Source organism: Delphinus delphis, chromosome 4, assembly GCF_949987515.2.
Source record: "Delphinus delphis chromosome 4, mDelDel1.2, whole genome shotgun sequence".
In the NCBI taxonomy this organism is placed as follows: Eukaryota; Metazoa; Chordata; class Mammalia; order Artiodactyla; family Delphinidae; genus Delphinus; species Delphinus delphis.
Genome location: NC_082686.1, coordinates 18,207,118 through 18,226,646, shown reverse-complemented (window position 1 = coordinate 18,226,646; position 19,529 = coordinate 18,207,118). Strand labels below are relative to the sequence as shown.

Here is a 19,529-nt window from a genome sequence, read left to right as displayed (position 1 = left end):
CTTCCAGAATGGTGAGTCTATCAATGTTTCTTGTTTAAGTCACTCAGTTTGTGATTCTTCATGATGGCAGCCCTAGGAAACTGATATACCTTGTAGCCATCACTCCAAATAAGATAGAGAATATTATCATCACCCGTGAAAGTTCCCTGGTGTCTTCCTGCAGTCAGTCTCCACCCTTCCTCCCAACTCCAGACAGAACACTGATCTGATTTCTATCACTGTAGACTTATTAGACTTTTCTTAAACTTCATATAAATAGGATCATGCAGCATGTTCTCTTTTGTGTCTAGTTTCTTTCACTCAACATACTATTTTTGAGATTTACCCACTTTTTTGCCTGTGTCGTTCATTTTTATTGTCTGTGCTCTCTACTCTCCTTTCCCCAATTTGTTGCGACTCAACTGATCGTAAATCCATGAGTCTATTTCTGGACTTTCGATTTTGCTCCTCAACTGTTTTGGAACAGTATTTCATATGCTCTGCTACTCCAAGAGTAGTATGAGAATAAATAATTAGTATGTTATCCAAATAAATTACGACTGAAACCCAACTCCAATCCTAAAAGACCCGAAATGGTTTGACCCAGTAAGTCGGTCAAACACAAAAAATTAATATTACCAACATATCTCTTTGCAGATATAGCAAAAGATGCCATCAAAAGGCCTATTCAATGGTACCATTTTGCCTACCTATCATTTTGTTTGAGATCCAAATACTCAAAAATATTGACGTACATCTCAGTTCTGGGGTGCTCCTTCCTTTTCTTTCATCTTTCTCCATTCCTGTGCTCTATCAAAATTTTTCTGCACAATAAGCCCTGCCGTGCCTGGGTGCTGAAAGTGATCCATTGAACATGTATATCATGAAGCTTACCCTTATTTTTTATCCCCTTCCAGTCGATGATAATGAATTTTATCTCCAAAAATGTCTATAAAAATTCCTTAACGTTTAGGTGAAACTAGACCTTGGTATTATATTTTGATTTTACATTCTCCAACAAACTATGCTCATTATAACCATATCATTCTTTAACCTTTTTCCCCATACACGTGTACACCTGTGGCTTTTTCATTTGGAATGTCCTTTTCCTTGCTATTTACAGGACCTTAGATGGATTTCTGTTTCTTCTACAAAGCATTCCTTAATAGTCACAGTTGACAGTGACCATTCACTCGGTCTACTGCACCAAACACAGAAGAATACACGATGGACACTCTGTAAATATTTGTCAAAAGAATAAAAAGAAATCTGCAACCACATCAGTTAAAATTTAGATTTGTAATGTTTTTCTCCTCAGGTCTAAGTTCTATGGGAAAAACAGTGATTTCCTGAAAAGAAGCACCTTTTCAATGAAAGGCTAATTTCAAAAGATATGATTGTTCTACAATGATTTTTTATGAGCCTTCATTTAAAAGAAAATCACACCATGGTGATAATTTATAAATAGCCCACTCTGATGGAAGAGAAGAATACATGGTGAAAAAGTATTAAGACAGGTTTACTAGATGTTTGATCTGGGGTCAGGCTCTGGAGACTTGATGTCAGACTATAAGCAATAGGGAACCATTAGAGGTCTTTAAACAGAGAAGCTTGATGAAAGTTAGAGGATGGACTGGAGATTAAAGGGCAGAAAGAAGGAACCAGTTAAAAGAGTATTATAAGATCTCTGATCACAAGGATATAGAATGGAGAAATGGCAATAAAAGAGGGAGGAGCTAGAATAGAAATATATTGAAAAAATAGGTTTAGTGACCAGTTGGATGTGGAGGATACAGGAGAGGAGGGATTCCAGGATATCTTAGTCTCTTCAGACTGCTATAACAAAATACCATCGACTGAGTGGCTTACAAATAAGAGAAATTAATTTCTCATGGTTCTGGAGGCTGGAAGTCCAAGATCAAGGTGCTCTCATATTCAGTGTCTATTAAGTGCCTGATTCCTTAACAGGCACCTTCTCACTGTGTCCTCACATGGCAGAAGGGGCAAGGGGTCTTTCCATGGCTTCTTTTATAAGGGCACTACTCCCATTCATGAGGGTTATAACCTCATGAACTAATCACCTCCTACATGCCCCACCTCCAAATACCATCACATTGGGGATTAGGTTCCAACATGTGAATGTTGGCAGAGACATAAATATTCAGTTCATAGCACAGGGCAACTTTGAATTCTAAATTAAATTATTGCTAATATTTCCAACTCTCCAATTTCTCTCTATTTCACTTTCTTCTGTCCCCTTTCCTTTTCTTAGAGGGTAAAGGAAGTTAAAAAGCTAGACCAGTGGCTTCAGAAATTGTCTCCATCAGATGGAGACTCTGACAAATAATAGACATTGTCACTGTATTATGTAGACATTTTAAAACAAAGTTTATTTTAACAATGTTTCTGTGTATAATCAAGTGACTTTAAATTCTATACACGAGGACAAGAAGACTTACTTGGCTGAAAATAAGGAAAGTGACACCATTTTGGAGGGAGAACAAAGTAAGATGTATGAGGGAAGGACAGGAAGGAAAACATAGAGGAAGGGCTGTTGGTAATGTCTTAGTGCTATTGAGCTGATGCTAATCCTCTGTCAATGATGAGTAAGCAGACATTATCTAACAATTCTTCTTAATAAATAGCATTTCTTTTTTTTTGAATTTTATTTTATTTGTTTTTTATACAGAAGGTTCTTAGTAGTTATCTATTTTATACATATTAGTATATATATGTCAATCCCAATCTCCCAGTTCATCCCACAATAAATAGCATTTCTGATAAACCGGATGCTCCAAATTCCTTCTGGCTTCTCTGTACTTTATCTTATTTGAAGACAATTAGAAAGTTGTTCAGTCAAAAAGTAGAATATACCCTGTCTGTTCAGGTAGAGAAATAAAAAAAGAAATAAGGAAGAAAGGAAATGAAATAGAAATAAAAAAATGCCTCTCCTATTATCTCTATATGGCCATAATTGTAGTGTACATTTGTAGTACCTTACCCTCTTCACATTCCACTTTGAAAGCAGCATCATCACCCTCATTTTACAGATAAAGCAGTTGAGTTCCTGAACATTTAGGTAATGAATGTCTAAGATTTTATAATTTATGAGTGGCATATTCTTATCTTGACCTTTGGTTTCTTAACTATTGATTCAGGGTTTCTTATTCCAATGTAGATTTTTTTTTGGCGGGGGGGCAAGGGTGATGGGTGGGTAGGTAATTGGAGGATTAGTAGAGAAACACACTGTCTCTTTCTAAGCCAATTGCCTGTCCTGTACTCCATCTCACACACCCAAAATCCAATGGCAGTGGTGAGTGCTATTGAGCAAAGTGAGTTTGGCCAATTTCATCACTCTCAGATTCTGTATAAATTTTCAGTAGGTGCAGGTCATTGTAATCACTTTCTTCCTCCATGGTCCCTGACTATACAAGTCTTGGATGTGCATTAGTTGACTACTTAAATATCTGGTTGGTCACGTGTTTTCACACACTGATTCTTCTGGCATTTGGAAAGCAATGATTACAGTGAAGAAAAGCTGGAACAAGAACTTAACAAGGTGTGCCTTTTGTCAAGAGTTTTAACAATGAAGTCATAATGGGCAAGCCAACCCACTGATTCCCATCTCCATGGTTTCCCACCTGTTGCATTCATGAGTCACCTCTATGACACGTCTTTTGGTCTCAGTCTGGCTTTGTCTTGTCCAGACAGAACTAGGCTTTGCCCTGATTCAGCTGCTGCTGCTCTGACTTGGTTAGTTCCATTTGTCTCTTCCTTCTGCTCTGCTGCCCTTTTCCAGAGTTGCTGCCAACTTGCCTCTCCAGCAGTTTCCAGCTCCAGTGGCTCTTGGCCTCCTGCCCCATGATCGCTCACTTCCCTGTTGCTACTTAATTTGTTCCTGTGTCTGTTTTCTGTTCTACCCCAGATTTCCCAAGCTGTATGACGTTCCCTACCTGCAGGTAGTATGCACAGGTCTTCTGCACTATTTAACGTCAGATTTGTCCCTTTTCTGAGGCACTTGAATCCCATCCTCTGAAACTACTCTTGGGGAAAGGGCCAGTGAACAATACTTACTATCATGCTTTTCCTCTCCTTCCCACATCTGACTGGGCCTTTTGTGGGGTCCATGTCTCAGCTTAGAGTGAGGATCTTACTTTCCCAAAGGTTGGAAGATGGCCACCACCTTAACCGTAGGGTGGGAGTGGTGGGGGGAGGGGCCTTAATTTCTCACTCAGCTTGTGCTCATTATTCCTGGGTCTTGCCACTAAGGACTGAAGAGCTCCCACAGGAAGAGTGAATTAGACTCAGACAATACTCCTGGTTGGCTTATTGATTGACAGCTGACAGCAGATCTGATTCCTCCCCAGTATCCTCTGAAGACATCATTTAAAGCTGAAGATCCTGATTTCTTTCTGAGGAACACTCTTCTGTGTTGAAATAATATAATCCACGTATATTAAAAAGATTGCATGAAATTCTAGTTGGCCATCAATTATTTGAAGAGACTGAGATGGGTTAGCATGCTCATTCTCCTACTGACTTCATCCATTCTGTAGCTGTGCTCCAGCGAACCTGAGACAGAGTTGGTACCAGTGTGGGCAAGGAGCAGAGCCTCAAGCATTAGCATCACCTGTCCCTTCAACAGTAAATTCAAGCTGAAGGAGTCGAATATGAGAAATTCGACTCATTTAGAATAACAGGGCCATATCCCATTGTGGGTGAGCTTGGCCATGATTTGGACTGGAACCCCCATACCTCATACTGGAACCTCCAACAACGCAAGCTAGTGGGAGAACAGGGAAGCTAGGATTGAGAGGAACCAAGGATGGTTGCAAAGATGGCCGTTGGCACAAATTATGGTGCTCATAGGGATATGGCCATCTAGCTAGATTTGGGCTGGCCTAGATTCTCTTTCAGGAGTGTTTGGGTGGTTTGGGATAGTGATAGGGCAGCCCAGTCTGGGAGTTTTTGCGTAGAAATGAAAGGAGTAGAAGTGAGATTCACGTCTATTACTACCAGGTGGAAAGTTGAATTGTTCAAATTTCAAGGTTCAGACGTTCATCAAGGAATACAAATGGCAGGTACAGCTCCCACATGGGAGTGGGAGAAGGGCATGGCAAGTTGTCAAGGCCATAGATGAGAGGTCAGGCTGTTATAGCAGGATTTCCCACCAATACAGGACCAAGTTCTCAGTGGGCAAGCAGCTGGCCAAGGTTCTCCCAGGCTCATTAAATGGCAGCTGATAAATAGAACCAAGACAATTCTAGATTATAGTTCCTTATAGAAGGTCTTTCTTGGTTGAGATTGAATCAGTAACTGGCTGGGACTGAATCTGACAATTGAAGGAACTAATCCCTGGAGGAGAAGGGAGCTATGGAGGTGGTGGAAGGGAGTGACTAGTATAGTGTTGTGGTGATGTAGGGTGATGAGCCGGTGACCAAGGGGAGTCCTGGGACACAGCCCTCTGAATTGTAAAACTGAGACAGTCCTGTTTTAACTGCTGGTCACCCTATGAAGAAATGTATTTGATAGTCTTGGTCAAATGCCTCCTCAAGAGTTGCTTAGGGTTAAATATGAAAAAAAAAATCTTTATACAAAATGTTTAATGTGGTAATTTTATAAAGTGTGGTGATTTTTAAAGTAATTTTGGTAAGAAACTAATATTCACTTTAACAAATTTCATAATAGAATCTTAGAATTTCAAAATTGAATGGAAATTAGATGTCATTTAGTCTCTCATTATGTGAGTGATAAAACTGAGAGCAAGAGAGGTTAGAATAACTCAAGTCTGTATAGTTCCTTAAGAGTATACATTTTTCTTGAGTCCAAATTCTTTGCTTGGCCTCATCAATTTTTTTCTGCATCACCTAAAGATTCTTTCTTTTTCCTCTTGTCAAGAGCCTTTAAGAAAGATCTGAAGAGTTCTCATTAAAAGGAAAATAACACTTTTCTCCTCTTTTTTATGTCTGTATAAGATGATGGATGTTAACTAAATTACTTGTGGAAATCATTTCACAATATATGAAGGTCAAATCATTACGCTGTATACTTTAAACTTACACAGTGCTGTATAAAACTGGACCAAAAAAAAAAAAAGAAAAAAAGAGCCTGAGGGGACCTTCAAGATGGCGGAGGAGTAAAACCTGGAGATCACCTTCCGCCCCACAAATACATCAAAAATACATCTACATGTGGAACAACTCCTACAGAACACCTACTGAATGCTGGCAAAAGACCTCAGACTTCCCAAAAGGCAAGAAACTCCCCACGTACCTGGGTAGGGCAAAAGAAAAAACAGAGACAAAAGGATAGGGACGGGACCTGCAGCAGTGGAAGGGAACTGTGAAGGAGGAAAGGTTTCCCACACACTAGGAAGCCCCTTCGCGGGAGGAGGCTGCGGGTGGTGGAGGGGGGAAGCTTCGGAGCCGCGGAGGAGAGCGCAGCAACAGGGGTGCAGAGGCAAAGCGGAGAGATTCCCACACAGAGGATCGGGGCCGACCAGCACTCACCAACCTGAGAGGCTTGTCTGCTCACCCGATGGGATGGGTGGGGGCCTTGCATCCCTGCAGTAGGAAAAGAAATCGAGTCCTGCACAGCCACCAAAGTTTCAACCCCATAAACTGTTACGAGAGAATTCCATACTTGCCGATTGAGTGAAAATGACAAATAACTTTTCAAGCTTCGAAGTTTAGAGGACAGGTCGATTCCAACTGGAGGGTCAGCCTGTCATTTCTCATTCGATATATTGTCGGGCATCATGTCGAACATGCCCAGAGTAGCTCCGGGGTCGGGGGTGGGGGTTGTCTGCTACTGAGAGTCACAAACAGAAGGATGTTTTTTGAACAAGTTCATGGATAAGATGTGTTCATACTTTAAAGGTGCTTCAGGTGAGTTTGGGAGAAAAAAAAAGTCCAGATTCTTCATTCCTTAAAATGTACACTAGAAGACTAGCCTTGAAGTATCTCCTTGGTATTTCACCTGGACCTGTTCAAGGTTGGATTGAGAATAAATTCCATCTGGGTTAAAGTTGAAAATATAAATTTATATTTTTGCTCTCAAACCTATAAAATTACCAAATGACAGGTTAAATAAATATCATCACCAACGATTTTGTTTTTGTTTACATGATATCATTGATTTAATTTGGGTTGAATTGGCTAATTTATTTGCCCAAGCAATGCCTTGACTACTTTGGAATTTAAAAGACACTATTTTTGTAACAAAACAAAACAAAATAAAACCAAAAAATCACTTATTGTTCCCAGGAAAGCTATGGAGTGAAGAAAGAAAACGTTTGTTACCAGGGGTCCAGAAACTACATATGTGAGACTAAAAATGTATTCTTCCATAATAACCTCAGTTATAGGAAGGGAAACTAATGTTTCAAAACTGAATGGTTCATCCTCAGAATTCTAGGGAATATTTTTCTGAACTACCCTAGAAGCTGACTTTAGTATTTAAAATCTCTAGGTAGTTCTAAAATGTCCCTTGATGAGGAGCAGATAATCTCTCATAGGGAGTTTTCTTTTTTTTTTTTAATTTGGTTAATGTCACCTTTATCATGCTTTTACACAAGCACCAAGTTCAATGTTATATAAGTAGTAATAACCAGAGTTTCAGGCTTCAGTAAATATAAGGCCTAATAAATACAAACTAAGTGAGGTTCATTGCTTTTGCTACTTAATAAGTGTTTAGCTTAAAACAGTCACCTTTTTTTTCCTGATATAAGACCTTGCATGTATTTGTTGATGACAAGTAAAAGTTAGCTTCATGAGAAGATCAAATTTAGATGGTTAATAAGCCCACACTGGAACAGGGAGATTGCTTTCTCAGACAGAGTAAGAGTTTTTCTTATAATATATTGTTTTTAATAAAGAATCATCCCCTACATTAACTATTCCAATATTCATTACAAAGGAAAACATAATAAAACTTATCTTGTCAGATTAAGAAGCTCCTGAATCAACCTTTGGAAGACAGAGTGGTGCTTCTGAATAAACAGATTATATTATGTAGGGCAATGCCAGCAGGCAAACTTAATTATGCTTTCTCCTAGCATGTGATAGTATTTCCCATGAATTATTGTGAGCAAACACTTGGGACTGCAACCAATAGTGTAATTTTTAAGGTAGTCCTATGGCGTGGTAGTTCTTTTGCTTTGCTGTTGTGCTTAATGCCTAGTTTAATCATAGTTTTATCATTTTCCTTAGTTTGATCCAACTCACATTTGATTTTGTAAAATTATCAAGAATAAATTCCTAGCTAATCAGTAAAGCACAGAAAGAAAGTTGGGGAAACACAGCTTATGGTTTGGCCTGTGCAAATGAGAAGCACCCTCTTTGTGTAGACAGAGGTTTGGAACTTGTATATATTTTCTTGTGTTGTCTCTTTGTGTGAGGTAGGCAAGCCAGATCCATCTCCTAGCCTCAGGTTTCCCATGTATAAAAATGGAAAAATTGTAGTTAGGAAGAAGTTTATCTAAGGTAATATAAAATATTATAACAATGTTTTATGCATAAAAATATTCCTGAAAGTTTTCATTGTAAATCTAGATTATGTGAATAGAAAACTGATTATTTGAAATTTCATTGATTAACCTTCCTATAAAACAGATTTTCATATCTCATGCTTGTTTAAAACATAGCAGAGACCAACAATAAAGCAAGCCACTGTGTTTATAATAGAAGTAATGAAAGTATACAGAGTTTCCATATTTTAGGATAAGAAAATCTGTTTTGTAGCCAAAGTTTGATATGACACTAGAAGCAGGTGGGGCTATTTTGAGAAGAAGCCTACCAAAATCAAGGAATTCTTCCTCTGAAATGATCGCACAGAATTTATCTGGGTTCACCTGATTGTGCTTCCAGACCAAGGCTTCTACTAAAATATCACAGAAAAGTAAAATGCCTTTGTCAGTTAGCTTAGTAGTCTGATGTGTGAGACACACCTTTCCACTACTTTTGATATGTAATCAATGTGAAGTCACCAGAAATATCTTCTAAGCAAGTTTCATTCCAACATTTCTGACATTTACTGTTTAAAATATGACCAAAATAATATGATGATTGCTTTCTGAACTACAAATGCCATTTCCTCTATAAAAAGCCCCCTTTATGGGCAGATAATCTGTGACAAGCTTGATTTTTCTAGGTAATTTCTCAACCTGACAACCTTGCCATATCTAATCTATTTTTTTCCCCAATGTATAGGACTGGAATCAATCTGAATAATTAGGTCTTCTCACATCAAATAAGATGTTCTAACTCTTTTTTAAAAATAAATGTATTTATTTATTTATTTTTGGCTGCACTGGGTCTTTGTTGCTTTGTGCGGGCTTTCTCTAGTTGTGGCGAGTGGGGGCTACTCTTCGTTGTGGTGTGCGGGCTTCTCCTTGCGGTGGCTTCTCTTGTGGCGGAGCACGGGCTCTAGGCGCACGGGCTTCAGTAGTTGTGGATGCGGGCTCAGTAGTTGCGGTGCACGGGCTTAGTTGTTCCGCGGCATGTGGGATCTTCCCGGACCAGGGCTCGAACCTGTGCCCCCTGAATTGGCAGGAGGATTCTTAACCACTGTGCCACCAGGGAAGTCCCAGAGTTTCTAACTTTAATGAAGGATAATTTCATTTATTTAAATTTTAATTTTATTTAATTCTTAAATAAGCAGTATATTCACATGGTTCAAAATTCTAAAGGCATAAGAGAATAATCATTGAAAATTCTCTCTTCACCCTTGTCCTTCAGCCACCCAGTTTCATTTTCTGGAAACAAGAATGACACTAGTTCTTTGGGTATTCTTCCAGAGAGATTCTATGCTGAATATACAAGAATATACATCCATAGATACACATATACTGTATGCTGGGAACCCTCTAATGAGCTGTGTAGAATGTGACTCAAGAGTTGCCCGATTTCCCATGTGGTGTTAACACCCTCCTACTTCTACATTGTGTACACATCAGAATCGCTGAGTGGGTTTCCCGAAGGTGTCCCAGGCAGTAGCAGCAGAGAAGCCCTAGGGCAGAAAGTGATAAGTGGGTGGCACACCTGAGGAGAGGGGCTGGGAGGCTACCTGAGGTCGTCCCTGAGCAACAGCTTGCAGTAAAACAGTTGAACCAAGAGGACAGGGGAAAAGGCACTAAAGATATCCAACACACAGACCATTTCTGTATGAGTATGCACAGCCCGTCACACTTAAAGAGAGGTCAAGAAACAGGTGATACTGAGATTCTAGCATGGATTCAATTTTAATATATTCCTGTAATTCTAGAAAGAGACTCATCTGGAGAATTTCACTCCATGGCCTACTGGGCTTTCCTCGTAGGCTTGTGTGTGGCAAAATATACACAACATAAAATTTAACATTTTTTAAAAAAAATTCACACACACACACATACACACATATAATCACAGGTCATTAGTGAATAATTGGTGCAGATCTATTTTAGAAATTCAGAAGATCTATTTCTGTGGACCAGTAAACAGTGGTAGTAACACAAGAGATCCCAAGAATGAGATTTCCTGAGAAAGAAGAAAAAAAGACACATAAGTTCTTGTTATTTCTTTCTTGTTAAATTGAAGTATAGTTGATTTACAATGTTGTGTTAGTTTCAGTTGTACAGCAAAGTGATTCAGTTACACATACATATGTATCTACTTTTTTTTAGATTATTTTCCCTTATAGGCTATTAAAAAATATTGAGTATTGTTCCCTGTGCTATACAGTAGGTCCTTGTTGTTTATCTGTTATATACATAGTACTGTGAATATGTTTATCCCAAACTCCTAATTTATGGCCCCCCTTCCCCCTTTGGTAACCCTAAATTTGTTTTCTACATTTTCTGTTTACCATATTAACCGTTTTTAAGTGTACAATTCAATAGCATTAAGTACATTCACATTGTTGTGCAACCTCATAAGCTTTTGTAGAAGAAATGCATGGTAGAAATTTTCAAATGTTTGCTTATGTTGAAAGTTGCCGTTTCATGCCTGACTTTTCACTTAGACCCCTGCTGTATCAAAAGATTTTGAAGTCTTTCTGTGAATTTGCCTTCTGCAGGTCCATAGAATGAAAATCACTAAAAGGTGGTGTCATGTCTGGATTTCTAGAACTCCAGAAATGGCTGAAAATTTCCAGGAGCAAAAATAATTGGAAATGGCCATTATTTTACTCATTGTTTTGAGAAGTGCCAAATTTTGAAGTATCAAACAACCCATTCAAAGAATATTATTAGAAAACTTCATTATAACTTTTATATTCAATGCTTGAGGCAGTGTTTCTCGACTTTGGCACTATTGGCATTTCGGGTCAGATAATTGTTTGTTGTGAGGCTATAGGATGGTTAGCAGTGTTCCTGGCCTCTACCTGCTAAATGCTGGTAGCCCCCTCCCCCAGTTGTGACAACCAAAAATGTCCCCAGAAATCGCCAAATGTCCTGGTGGGTGGGGGATGGAAAAAATGCCCACATTTTAGAACCACTGGCTTAAGGGAGTACATGTAGGGAAATCCTGATTTAGGGCATCATTTCTAGAGCTAGTCTCAATGCCAGTTGCATGAATCAAAGATACAGAGGGCTGCAGCATGGGTAAAATATGGAAATAATTTATACCAGTTGCTAAATAGGTGCTTTTCTGAGTCCTCCAAATTCTCCCACTCTGCACTTTTTCCTCCACAGGACACATTTCCCACCTCCCCACTATGCAGAAACTCAAGGATTAAAACTGGCGTAACCAGAGGACTCCAGGATCAGTCTTATCTATTATTAAATTGTATTATCTATGATTATTTATTAATTTTTATTACTTATATTTATTTTATTGGCACCCTTTTCATATAAATTAGAAGAAACTAGACTGATCACAACTCTCTATTCACAGTTGAGTCCTTGAACAGAAAGTCAGTTTACTCCCTTTATTTTGTTGTCTTGACAGACAAATACTGTATGTTTCCCTGTTCTACACATCATCCCTCCTCAAAAATGATTGATCTCTCTTTATCACTGAATGCATGTTAAACCATATTCTGGCTGAAGTTTCATTTTAAGATGGGCTTGAATACCCAGAGAGAAATTGCTACACAAACTTACAATGTGAAAATCGCTCCAGCTGAGAAGATAACAAAAGCTTTGTCAACTTGCTCATAATAGAGTCAATGATAGTGCTTGGAATTCATCTTCACGCTACCATCAATAAGTCATTTATTGACAAGCCTCTCGTGCTGCACCACAGATTTAGAGACACTGACAAACATATTTATTCAGTAGTTACCATGGATCTCAGCCTACACTCTTATTTGCAGGATTATTGAGCATTTAACTATTGTCTTGTGTTTTCCTTGGCTTTCAGAGAATTCTGTTTTGTTTGAATCTGAAAATATCCACTTCTGCTGCTGCCTTACATTAAGGATTATTGACCAATTTTCTGAAACTCCAAAAATTAAAAATTATTGACCAATTTTCTGAAACTCCATATATTAAAACTCCTTAAAATATGTGAAAACAAATTTTTATATTAATTTGTATCTAGTTAGAATTTTAAATTACTATTGTTTCCTGATTATAAAAATCAGTGGGCTATTCATCCTGAAAGTAAAAACAAACAAAGAAAAGAAAGAAAAAAATAGTACTACCCTTTCATCTAACAATCCAAAGATAACAATTTTTCATTTTTTTGTATATATTCTTCTGTACTTTATGTACATATAGTATTTTTGTTAAAAGCAGAATGGCAGCACACTCTAAATCTTCCTTTTTTGGCCTAATACAATGTAGACATAAAATAGCTTTACATGATTCACTTGTGGTAGTTGTAGAGTATTTCCTGTGTAAATGATCATCATGCATTTAGCCTTGATTCATAATTATATTGATATTATTTTATATTTATAGTCAACATTGCTATTATGATTCTCATGTATACATCCTTTGTGTATTTGTCCAATTATTTCTTTTCGATCATTTCCTCAGAGTGAAAACATGAAATCAAAAGATATGACGTGGGGCTTCCCTGGTGGCGCAGTGGTTGAGAGTCCGCCTGCCGATGCAGGGGACATGGGTGCGTGCCCCGGTCCGGGAAGATCCCACATGCCGTGGAGCGGCTGGGCCCGTGAGCCATGGCCGCTGAGCCTGCGCGTCTGGAGCCTGTGCTCCGCAACGGGAGAGGCCACAACAGTGAGAGTCCCGCGTAAAAAAAAAAAAAACAACATATGATGTGGATAGACCTAGAGAGTGTCATACAGAGTGAAGTCAGAAAGAGTAAAACAAATATCATATATTAACGCTTATATGTGGAATCTAGAAAAATGGTATAGATGATCTTATTTGCAAAGCAGAAATAGAGACACAGATGTAGAGAACAAATGTATGGATACAAAGGGGGAAAGGGGTGGGGTGGGAGGAATTGGGAGATTGGGATTGACACATATACACTATTGATACTGTGTATAAAATAGACAACTCATGAGGGCGTACTGTATAGCACAGGGAACTCTACTTGATGCACTGTGGTGACCTAAATGGGAAGGAAATCCAAAAAAGAGAGGATATATGTATATGAATAGATGATTCATTTTGCTGTACAGTAGAGATACAAATTGTAAAGCAACTATACTCCAATAAAAATTAATTAAAAAAAAAAGATATGCACCTTTGGCATTTTGGTGTATGTTGCCAAAGTGCTCTCCAGAATTTGCCAAACTGCTGTCCAGTTTACATTCTCATAGGGTATGAGTGTACCTGTACCCCACATCTTTACTAGACACATATCTTTGAAAAGTAGTTTTTATCAATGCATTTTGAAGACCACCAAAATTTTAGTCTTGTAACAGTTTAGTTCGACTGTGATTGTGTCTACTTAAGCAATGACCATAAAATTCAACATCTTCCCAGGTGAAATCAGTCCAACCCATAGTAGAAGGTAGTCAGGGAGTCCAGAGAGAGAGATGAGAGTGAATTATATGTCTGGTTGTTGAGAAATATGATCAGTTTACCATATGAGACTAGTGTCAACTTTTTCACTTACCTGACTTTGGCTTAAGTTTCTCCCTTAGAAATTCTGATAGAAAGGAGTGATGGTATTTAAGGTATTGCATTACTTTTATCACATTCAGTGACAGAGAAAAACCTTAGCCTCATTTTATAGTGCTGCTTCTGATGGAGTTATTTTTGAATTCTTTTTCTCCACATGCTTCTTAGATGCCAGAGCTCAAGTGAAACACAGTTTGGTTCTGGGTTTGATGTGAGATGGTTTCCAGAAACCAGGCCTACAGCTCTCATTTAAAATGACTCCGGCTGGGCATAGAGCGTTCTCCTCCGGTGGAATCACACCCAGCCTAGGGTTGGATCTGGGATCTGGGCCAAGTGACAGCTAATGACACACTGGACTTTAATTTTTGTGTCTTAGGCAGCTCCTTCCTGTGGGAGAGTCCATTCCTTGTGACTTTCTCTCCTTCTACCCCCTTCCCTGATTCTCCTACAAAGCCCAGAGGACAAAGCCCATTTGCTTGCAGAACTTGTCTTGTGAGTGGACTCCCTGTAACTTTTTTTTTTAGCGGGTGTGAGTAATGGGGAAAGAAATGAAAACTTATTAAACACCTACGATATTCTAGCACCATATGGAACTTGTGCTTTCACCCTCAGAAAAACACCGTGAGATAGTGTATTGGTCAGTGTTCTCCAGAAAACAGAACCATAGGTTGTATGTCTGTGTGTATATAGATACAATTTATACATTTTAGAGCTTTTTAAACTCCTCACCCTCTTCCCCTCTTTCCTAATTTCTAAGGAAATTAGAATATTCTATTTTTGATCAGCTACATCTTAAGAAATTGAGTGCTTTGGTAATTTCAATATTCAGTTCAGTTAATTTTTATTCTGTATGTACCAAAAAGCTTGTGCATTCCTTGTGCATTCCTTCATGCCACTCAGAAATAGAAAATGAGAAATTTAAAAAGTCAGAAATAAAATAGCATTACTTCCTTAGAATATAATCATTCAACCCCTAAATCATCATGTTTTGGCTCTGAGTTGGGAGGCGGCATCATTATTTCAGAAAAAAGAAGTTTGATGGCAGAGATAGCAGTTTTCTTTAAAATGTCCACATTTATCTTCTCTCGTTTGATTCATCTTGTAAGAATAGCTTTGAGAGAAAGCTGGAAGATGTCATGAATTATTGACTCAAGGAAAATGTTAATCTTATAATGAAAAACACGGTAGCTATTTCCAAATTTGAGGTCCTCCTTTGAATGTTTTATGTAGGTAAGGGATTAAAATCTGGTAATTGACATGGGAAACATTTGCTTGGTTTGTAAATTTTATTTTGTAATGGACTAATTGGGGGATGAAAAAAATGATTTATATTATAAATATATGATGGATTCTCTGGATTTGGACATCACCTCCATATCCATTTGCTATTAGCCATGCTTAAATGAGCATCACACACACACACATCAAATTACTCATCATAGGAAATGTAGACTATTAAATATTCATAGCAATAAACTAAAATTTTCTACTTTCAGAAGTATACACACTTCTTAAATTCATTTTAGAGAGGAAGTACAGTAAAATAATATTTCCCATTCTTACTTCATATCTGCCCAAAGCATGCATAAAAGATATTAAATACACTTCATAAATTACAATACCTTTAGGAAGTAAAAGGCCCTATGTTACATGCCAGTTCTGTCAGAAAAAAAAAGTGGTAAAACTGTCCATAAGAACATTTACAAAAACCAAGGACTTACCCGTCCTCATACTTCTAATTATCTGACACAACCCTTCTTGTACACACCCACCAGCCAAAAAAGAATGAAATTGGCTGTGTATTTTTGTGTACTATAGATATAATAAACATCAGGAAGTATAGGCAGAACCACACGAAGAACCAGATTTTCCAGTCCAGGAAACTACAAACGGGGCAACAGAACATTTCAGAGGGATAGACCTACAGCCTTTTAAAAATGAAAATGAACTTTTCACACCTCATCTTGCGCTGGGAAGTTTTATTTCTGGATGTGCCTCTGGTGGATAGGCTAAGAAGGGCTGGATAGAGCTTGACCAGTATTCTCCAGGCATTAGGGGACATTTTGGGGTCGAAAAAATTTCAGGGAACCATAACTCCCCACTTTGAAGTACTCCTAATTTTATTCCAGTACCACCTGTCTATAAGCTACTCCCAACTGCTACCCAACAACCCAGCTCTGCTCCCCGCCCCCTCAAGATCCACGGCAGTGACCCCATTCCCAAAATTTTCTTTATCTTCTACAGTCTACAAATATCCATTAAGGATGTGCTAAAGGAAGGGCTGTCCTGATAAAGGAAACCATGCTACGATGGGACAGATAACCATGGCCCAATTCCAAATGGTCTCAGGCTGGGTATTTCCATATTTGCCTTAACCCACATATATCTTTATTTCACAGCTCTTCCTCACACTTTCCTGTTAAACGTTGAAATCTGAAGAGCAATATACAAGTGTTAAATATTACAGCGAACGTATATCATACCATTTTGCCATTTGAATTAAACACTCACACTCTAGTAACCTTATATGCCTCAGAGTCTTCCAGTGACTTCCCATTTCACGCAGAATGAAATCCAGAATCTTTAGCATGGCTGACAAGGCTTTCCCCTATCTGTTCTGATACTCATGTAACCTCATCTCCTTTTTGTTCCTTCTGTTCCGGCCACAGTGGCCTCCTGGCTCTGCCACACATGGGTTGAGTGTTCTCCCATCCCAGACTCTTAGCTTTTGCTGTTCCCTTTTCCTGGTACACGCTTGCCCTAGATATTTGCAAGCCTCAATCCCTCACTACTTTACATTTTCTACTTAAATGGCATTGAATCAAGGGTCCCCTGATCTTCCTACCAGAAAAAAAACCTTTTGCTACCCAACTCTGTCCTCTCTTCTTTGACCTTGCTTATTTTCTTCAGAGCTTTTCCACAGTTGACACACTATTTACTTATTTATTTATTCTGTCCTTTTCCCCCATTATAATGAAGCTCCAGGGAGTTTTTGTTCCCTGCTAAATCCCCAGCACCTAGAGTTGTGACTGTCACATAGTAGGTGGTACAGTCAACGTCTGTTGAACGAATGAAGGCCTATCAGTAAAGGTAGGCCTAGATAGCAGTACTTGTCTCTTCCTTGTTTACTGGATTGTTGATTTGTCTCTTTATAAAGGGCTTTAAAGAATATAGACTATTTTTTAGAGCAGTTTTAGATTCACAGCAAAATCAAGGGGGAGGTACTGAGATTTCCCATATATTCCCAGCCCCTAGACAAGCACAGCCTCTCCCACTATCAAAATCCCACACCAAAATGGTACATTTGTTGCTTCTGTTGACACATCATTGTCACTCAGAGTCCGTACGTTACCTTAGGGTTCACTCTTGATGTTGTACATTTATGGGCTTTGACAAATGTGTAATGACATGTAACCATCATTATGGTATCATAGAGTGTTTCACTGCCCTAAAAGTCCTCTGTGTTCTGCCTGTTCTTCCCTCCCTGCCACTTAACCCTTGCCAATCACTGATCCTTTTACTGTCACCATAGTTTTGTTGTTTCCAGAATACCCTATAATTGAAGTCATCAATAGGTAGCCTTATCTGATTGGCTTGTACAAAGGGCTTTTTACAACTGTGAAGTAGTTAAGCCTTGCTAAAACTAACCCACCAACCAACTGACAAGCAAACAAATCATAGATAGATATAACATATAGGCTTAATAAACAAAACTAAATGAAAACAGTCAGTGTTGGTCACATTAAAACAATAAAAAAAGAACTCTCAGACAAATGTTTAGAAGACAAATGTTTTTAAGGAAGAATCTTTAGATGACATGAGCTATGAGCCTGGTTATAGCTAAAGCACATACACAGCTATATTTTGCCTATTAGTGGTCCTATTCGCCTTATGCTCAGAAGAAAATCGCTTCACTGGTGTGAGCTGCCAGCATGCTGCTTCCCCTGTATACACTCACTTAAGTCACTTCTCCTTCTGCTTCATCCTTCCCACCTTTGAGATAATGGGGTCGAGCTTAATGACTTCTAAGGTTGCATCTTGGACTGATATGTCTTCACAGCATTTCCTACAATTGGATCCGATAAATGGATTTTGTAGTGACTGGTATTTTTCATATACAGTAAGCAGAGACTGCTGTAATCTCTGTAAGTCAAGGAACCTTGTCCATTTTCTTCATTGCTATCAACCCAGCATTTAGTGCCTGACATAAAAGATGTTTGCAATTAAAGAAAAAATCTATTGATTGAAAAAAATACCCAAATGCATGAATGAATAAGTGAATGAAAGTAATTCTAAAGAGGGTGTCCACAAATGTTCCAGGCTTACTTTTGGAAGTAAGAAAGAGGTTATCATATCCTCTTTGCTGGAAAGAGGTTATCATGTCCTTCCTTTGAAATCTACCAACTTTATTTTATTTTTAAACCTAGGCCTGGAGATGTCATTAGATCAATCGACCCATTTAATAATTTTCTGTTTTGTTCTCCTTTTATAAGTAGAAAAGTGGCCTCTAATATTTTAATTTCAATCGTCTCTCACAGTTACAGGACCTGATTTATTTAAATCCAAACCCCCAGGACATATAAAAAGCCAATGTTTTTATTTCCAAAGACATACCTTAAGCCTGGTGTCATGAAAACCATGCTTCCTGGTTGGATTTTCCCCTAATGAATGGAGTCCATAAAAGAAAGGACTTATGTCCAACATCAATTATTCATACTCCAACAATTTACACTTATACAAGTTACTACTCGCCTCTTCACCAACAGTAAAATGCAGCAGCTTCATTCTGAACAGAATACAGTTTGCTGTCAGGCAGAAGTATATTCTGACTTGAACAATGGATATTTGCATCCATCAGTGGGAGGCCGGAACCCATGTCCATGACTTGGGTGAAACATAGCTGTCGAAGCAAAACTTCACCCAGAGAGACCAAAACACTACTTGAGCTATTTTTGCTATTTAACCACCTGTCTTTGAAGTTTGAAGAAGAGAATGAAGGTAGAAGATTTATTAATACTCCCTTGTTCCTCAGACCAGCACAGTCAGTGGAGCAATTCACTGCTAACGGCGTGTCTTGGGGTCATTAACTATCTGAAACCTTTCTAAATTAATGATACTTCATGTAATTGTGCATTTCTACCTTTTGGGTTTACTCTGAGGTGCTTGAGGAAACAAAATCTGGGGAAAAATGTTGGTCCCTGTGGCCTTTGGGGTGGGAAAATTCTTTGTTTTACAGGATTGTCTTTTGTGCTACACTAAATGCCAGTAGCATCTCCTTAGGTGTTGTATCAACTCAAATGCTACCATGTTGTTCCAGAGACCCCCTGGGCCTGGGTTGCAGTGGTAATGATGTCAGCTATAAGCCTGACCTTAGATTAAGCGCATACACAGCTACATTTTGCCCTTTATTGGTCCTGTGAGCCCTTATGTGTAGATTAAGATCTCATCTACTTCATCTAGCTAAGAGTTGTGAGCCTCTGGCCTGCTGTTTCCTCTTCCACCAAACCTCACTGTGAATCGGGCCCCTTAGGGG

At 38.6% G+C, this 19,529-nt stretch overlaps 1 long non-coding RNA gene across 1 annotated transcript in view; it reads left to right on the top strand.

Annotated features, from left to right (window-relative positions):
* Window positions 1-13,087, top strand: part of LOC132424605 (uncharacterized) — a 226,987-nt gene extending 213,900 nt beyond the window's left edge. The window contains exon 4 of the long non-coding RNA XR_009519225.1: window positions 12,938-13,087. This is a non-coding gene — a long non-coding RNA (uncharacterized lncRNA). The remainder of the gene's footprint in view (window positions 1-12,937) is intronic.
* The last annotated feature ends 6,442 nt before the right edge of the window (window positions 13,088-19,529 follow it).